At 40.8% G+C, this 6,654-nt stretch overlaps 1 long non-coding RNA gene across 1 annotated transcript; it reads left to right on the top strand.

Annotated features, from left to right (window-relative positions):
* Positions 1-896: 896 nt before the first annotated feature.
* Positions 897-5,947, top strand: LOC103306028 (uncharacterized). The gene is made up of 4 exons (XR_508656.4): positions 897-3,029; positions 3,429-3,517; positions 3,905-4,013; positions 4,645-5,947. It is a non-coding gene; the product is annotated as an uncharacterized LOC103306028 (long non-coding RNA).
* The last annotated feature ends 707 nt before the right edge of the window (positions 5,948-6,654 follow it).

Here is a 6,654-nt window from a genome sequence, read left to right as displayed (position 1 = left end):
TATCTGATAATTGCTTAAGTCGGGGCGGGCAAACTTTTTGGCCTGAGGGCCACATCGGGTTTCTGAAATTGTATGGAGGGCTGGTTAGGGAGGCTGTGCCTCCCCAAACAGCCAGACGTGGCCTGGCCCCTTCCCCCCATCCAACTGCTTATCACCCCCTGACAGGCCCCCTCCCCCGGGACTCCTGCCCCATCCACCCCTCTTGCTCCCTGTCCCCACGCAGCACAGAGCACTGGTCAGGCCGTGGCGGCGCAGTGAGATGAGGCTGTGGGGGAGGGGGAACAGCAGTGGAGGAGCCGGCCGGGGGCTAGCCTCTCAGGCCAGTAGCTCAGGGGCCGGGCAGGAGGGTCCCACGGGCGGTAGCTTGCCCACATCTGGCTTAAGTGCAGCAGTTGATGTCATAATCATATCTCCATCTTCTTTCATGATCAGATGGGACACTTTTCCATCATGCCAAAGGAAAAAAGTTGGTTGTTGTGCACACAATGAAACAAGCCCTAGAACACTTTTAACTATTTCATGACAGTGCACAGTGTGGACATCAAGGAATAGTCAAAACAACAATAACCATGAACAAAATATACTATTGGCCTGGGATGACAAATGACATCGCCGATTGGGTCCGTACTGGAGTAAAACTAAATCCTGTAATATTTACTTTATATTTTTAATATAAGTTTTACAGTTACATTGTAAAGAACAGTAATTATACATTTTCTGCAAAATGGAGAATTACTTTGCAATAATACTGTCATAAAAGACATTTAATGTCATCCTATTATTCTGTTTTCACTATGTAGGTTTCACGATGTCCACGTTGCCAGAAAGTGGGCAAGGAATTAAATCTTGATATCACATTGAAAAGCATAAAGGTGAGTTTTGGACAAAATTGCCACTGTAGAGGGCAAAAGAGTTCAATTAGAAAACAAGTCAGGGAAAGGTGTAGCAAGATTTTACAGTATCTCCCACCTAAAAGTATTTAAAGAGCCTCCAACATTAGGTGAGGAACATATATCACAGAGAAACATGGAAAAGGAAACTGCTGTGGATGAAAATGTCAAAACCTCAGAGGTAGGAGAAATAGGAGGAAATGTATCTCACAAGCCTCACAACAGCCAAGTGGAGGTCACACACATGGAAAAGGAGGAGTGTGTAGTGTCAGGAGTTTCAAGCAGTCATCCAGGTGATTTTGATTACGTGGTTATGGAGGATGATGAAGACAGAGAATGGCTTCTCAAAGGTATTGCTTACCACACAGTTGTTTTTAAAGAATTTGTTGACACACTTCCATTTATCAAGCAGGTCAATAATTTCCATGTAGGAATGGCCACATGGTCACATGCAATATATATATATTTTTTCCCCAGTAAAACTTGTAATGACCCACAAGATTACATACAGACTGGAGGCCAAAGTAAGAAAAATCAATTTGTATGACAAACAATTGTGTGACCTGATGCAAGAAGGACAGCTGAGTGATAACGTACATTGAAATAGCTGTAAACATGGAAGCTGACTGGACTGATTCAACAGATGTTTTTGAAATGTTAACTCTTCTTTCATCATCTGTTGTAGGTTATTGATGTGTATTTGCATTGCTTGGTTGAGAAAGCAAGTGAGAAGGTAGGTCATTTATTGTGATGCTATATGGCAATATCAAGTATATCAATAATCCGACTATCAGATGAATATGTGATAAAACATGTCTGACTGCACAGGGCCTGGAACTGTCATTACAAACCTCTAATTACTGAAAATATGTATGTACTTACTGCATCCAAACACGTAATCAGAAGTAATTTGAGGTATATACCAGAGATACAGTCCGTGACATGAATAAAGCCACACTAGTTGTGATATGCAGTTCAGTGGGGCCATGATATAAACCGAAGCCTATGCACTGCATAATCAGTTTTAAAAGTAAGTACGCCATAGAATATTCAGTTTTAATAACATAAGATTTATAAACTATATTTCATGTTTTTGGTAACAAAAAGGATCTCTTCCATGCCTTCTTTTAAATGATTTACCATGTGTTTTTGTGTGACACATTAATAAGTTGCTTGAGTATTAACAGGTAGAAGCCATCTCGGCAGTCGTTGCTCCTAGCATTCTGTCAGGCAGAGCAAGCCAAATCAAAATGGAAAAGGTAAATATTAACATGCCCCACATGGGCAAATTCCCATTTTCAGAAAGGCAGTTAAGCAGTCTTAGGAAACAGCAAAAACTATTGTGGATGAACTCATTCTCCTCCTCGGTGGGTTCCATGCTTTTGGTTAGCGGCAGGCTGGGGTATTCCTCTCTCCATCAGAATTTCCCCATTCACCAAGGCTTGTCAGAACACCTTGCCTGAGCAGAGTTCCTCCCAAGCTCCTTGACAGGGGGGAGAGGGAGAGGAGACTTGTCTTTGGTAGCCCCTCCAGGCATGGGGTTCACAGAGCAGACACCCAGTTGAGTCTTTCCCCTCTGGTGGAGGTCTCTTCCCTCAGACCTCTGGGACTCAGAAGGGCTGTTCGCCCTGTTAGGCAGTGTTTCCCCTGCCCTTTCCCTCTGTACTGTGGCTTTCCCCTCCTGGTGCTTGTCAGCATCTGCACAGGGCAGCTTTCCAGTGGCACACCTGCTTCACACAGCTCTCATCACGCAGCCCTAGCTGGCTGCAGGGGAGGCTATTAACAGGTTCTGCCAGGTAACTTGATCGGCCACAGGTGTTCCAATTAACATGGAACAATTACCAACGGAAAAGGGGCCTGATTATCCTGGGGCTAATCTGCCTGCCTTCCACCACTTCCTTTTGCTGCCATGCCTGACCCATATTATGCTATGTTCGTGAAAGATTAATAAGCATGTATTGTATTAGTAAGCATGTACTGAAATTGTGTAATACAATGTTATCCCCACTGAATGCTTTGCTTCACAGACAAGTATAACTGCATTTTCATTCTCTTTTTTTCCAATGATCACAGAGTGGAACTCTGCAAAGAGAGATATTATTGCTTCCAGTCAATGCTCAAAATCACTGGGTTATTGTGGTAAGATGCTTTCCATTGTTATACTTTGGCATTGTGTGACCTTAATATATTCTTTCATAGAAATCTGATACAGCTGCGTACCAGTGACATAATTTGCTTTATACAATATTTAATAATTTCAATAAAGGAAAATGGAACTGTAATTTAAGTCTTTACATTCTGAGGACTGCAATTTTGAAAATAAAATGCTAGTGATAAGACTGTTATTCTGTTGGCAATTTGAATATACAGGATAAAATGTGCACTGTTGTATTGAAGGAACTGACAATATAAATGTCTCATGTGTGTAAGTGACACATTAAAAATGATATTATCTTCCTGCAATGTCTAGGAAAATCATTAGATATTTGTTGACATTATCAGATTTCCACTGAGATGTTGATGCATGTTCACTTACAGATAACTCTAATGGAAACCAAAGAGATGTTAATAATTGATCCCTGGGGTAATGAGAAAACCGATGAAAGAGAATTCCTGAGGAATTGGAGGTGATTTTTAGACATTTACTTTGACAGTTCACGTGTTTTGTAATCGTGACAGTTATTTTAGAACAACTGTTGCAATGAGGATAATGTCTTCCAGCAATAAAGAGAAATGGAAACTTATGCTGACTAGGCTTAATAATAGACATTGAGTGAACTTTTGTGATTTGAGGCTGGATAACTACTTCATTGAAAGCAGGCACAAAACACTAGTATGTAGCACGAGTCATAAGGTGTTAGTAGTAACACTGTCCACAGCAAAGCAAGGGATGTGTTTAGCATAGGACTCTGATACAATTATATGAAACCAAGTGCATACATGTGATCATTCAGTCATTGCAAGTAGAAAAACCCTCTTATGGAGTCGACTACTGTACTTCCTTCAAATTACAGGTCTTTCCTCTATCAACGAAATGGAAAACTGAAGGAGAATTGGAAAACCAAAATACTGGACCACCACAGACAAATTGATGGGCATAACTGCGGACCACTAATCCTAAAGGTATTCAATGCCAAATGTTCAATATTGATTATAGTCATGATTGTCATCTTGTTTTCTAATTCCAAGTGCTATTAGTTTGCAGAAACATATTTGCAGCATAAAGAGATCAGTTCTGTAGAAACAACACAAGAGGATCTAACTACATTTAGAAGAAAAATAGCAATTCTCTTAATGAAAGAGTCAGGTAATAACTTTGTTACATATCCATAGTGGGCCCATAGCATATGGGAGGACAACTGAAAGAGCGGAATAAAGTCAGATGACAAAGAGTTGCCTTAATACACCTCCAGTGTGATATGTCACAGATTTGTTTATGTCATGGTGAATCTACCTGAGAAAAGGTCTGTAAGTATTGTTCAAAATGCGGTGGTAATGAATGGTTGCTATTGACTTTTCAGTGAAATGTATTTGGATATTGTTGTAGCCACTAGCAGGAAACCAAGATTTGGAGAATCAGAGACTGGGTCTCCCCAAAAAATGTAAACAATGAACCCTCGAAAAAGGAAAAGTATTTGCAAACAACGGAATGTTTTTTGAGATGTTAACAATAAGGAATAAATCAAAATTTCTATTTACAGTTTGGGTCATAATATAACCATCATTTGACAACATTTCATTGGTTTTTTTTCAGAGAGCGTGGAGGACTACTGCCTACACCGCAATTATCTAACTTGCAAAAAAATACATGAAGATGGAATAATGGTAAGGGGAAAAAAAGGTATGATATATTGGAACAGATCTGTAAGGAGAAGGCAGTACAAGAACAAAACTCATGGCTGAAGACAAACAGTTGCATATTATCCAAACATAATTACCTGCCTAAAGATCACGATTATTGTAATAATTCCACAGTAGCAAATATTTCCACTGCTGCTGATAGTCAGATCTTGATTAATGATAATATGTTGAAGGAATATTAGTTATTAACTTTTACATTAGTTGAAGTTATCTGTACAATTATTATTTTTTGGATTTCACATTCTCACTTCTTACTTATCAAAAGTGCAGTGCGACTCTTGCGAGAGGTGGGCACACATAGCCTGCCTTCCCGAGGGAATCACTGAAGAAAACCTGAATGCTGAGGAGAAAGGGTACAGATGCATCAAGTGTGCATAGTTCAGTTATTTAACTAAAATGTACATTGAAATAAGGAATTTGCTAAGAGCAGTATTTTTGTTTTCTTCAGCAAACACTTCTGAAATATAAATGAGAAGAGAAGTGTAACCTTACATTAAATTTCAGTAAAGAAAAAAAGCATTAACTATCTATAAATATGTTCAGATTATTTTTTATAAAAATAGTTGAAATGAAACCTACAATGTTCTTGTTTCCATCTTTTGTTACAACAGGGAAGGTTTTATATTTTTAAAAATACCTCAGTATAGTTGTGTCCACATTTTCAATGGAGATTTCACAATGGTAACAAATTATGACAGGGCATCAATCATCCATAAAGGTTTGTTACCTCTGAAATTTCTCATACTGTGCTCTCAGGCTGATGCCCTATGACATACAAAGCAAATGGGGCCAGAGGTACCCCCTCGGTCATACTTTGGTACCCCTAGACCAGAAGTGTTGCATGGGTTTTTGTTCATTTCATTCTCAACATAGTCATTTGGATGTTTATCACAACGTTTTATGCACTTTTAGCTGTTTGTTATTACATTTACTGTTATTTGTACATGTTCGGGGCAGGTTACCCCATTTCCCATAATGGAGTTTAGATGTCCATCATGGGGTCTGAGACAAAGGACAGCTTGGTCTCCAAGAATGAGTGAAGTTTCTTTCTGTCCAAAGTTCCATAAAGAGGCTAACAGACATTTGGAACAAGTTAAAACTGTCTGCTAGAGAGCTACTTACCTCAGAACTTTGGCACATGCGTCTTGGAAAAAAATGGTGTGAGCACCCACTGCTCGGGGGCTGTTCGTTATAGGTTCCAGTTATTTAGGGCCTACGTTTTTTATAGTTCATGATTTTTTCCTTTTCACGATGTTACTTCCCTTAAATAAATCTGCTGTTTGTTTGCAAAAATCATTTCTCTATCTCTTTTGTCCACTACACCACACAAGAGAGGTGGGAGGCACAGCAACTTCTATCTAGCACAGGGGTTGGCAACCTTTCAGAAGTGGTGTGCCGAGTCTTCATTTATTCACTGTAATTTAAGGTTTCGCGTGCCGGTAATACATTTTAATGTTTTTTAGAAGGTCTCTCTCTATAAGTCTATATATTATATAACTAAACTAGTGTTCTATTGTAAAATAAACGAGGTTTTCAAAATGTTTAAGAAGCTTCATTTAAAATGAAATTAAAATGTTGATCTTACGCCGCCGGCCCGCTCAGCCCGCTGCTGGTCTGGGGTTCTGTTCACCTAGGCCGGCAGCGGGCTGAGTGAGGCCTGCGGCTGGCAAGGGTTCGGCAGCCAGAACCCCAGACCAGCAGCGGGCTGTGCGGGGCCGGCAGCCAGAACCCCAGACCAGCGGTGGGCTGTGCGGGGCCGGCGGCCGGGACCCCAGACCAGCAGTGGACTGAGCGGCTCAGCTCACTGCCACTCAGAGGTTCCATCCGCCGGCTCCTGCCAGCCGGGATCCCAGCTGCTGGATCCGCTCAGCCCGCTGCCAGTCTGGGGTCCCGGCCCTCCCCA

This window comes from Chrysemys picta, chromosome 12 (assembly GCF_011386835.1).
Source record: "Chrysemys picta bellii isolate R12L10 chromosome 12, ASM1138683v2, whole genome shotgun sequence".
NCBI classification, from domain to species: Eukaryota; Metazoa; Chordata; order Testudines; family Emydidae; genus Chrysemys; species Chrysemys picta.
This window is presented reverse-complemented; position numbering and strand designations above follow the sequence as displayed.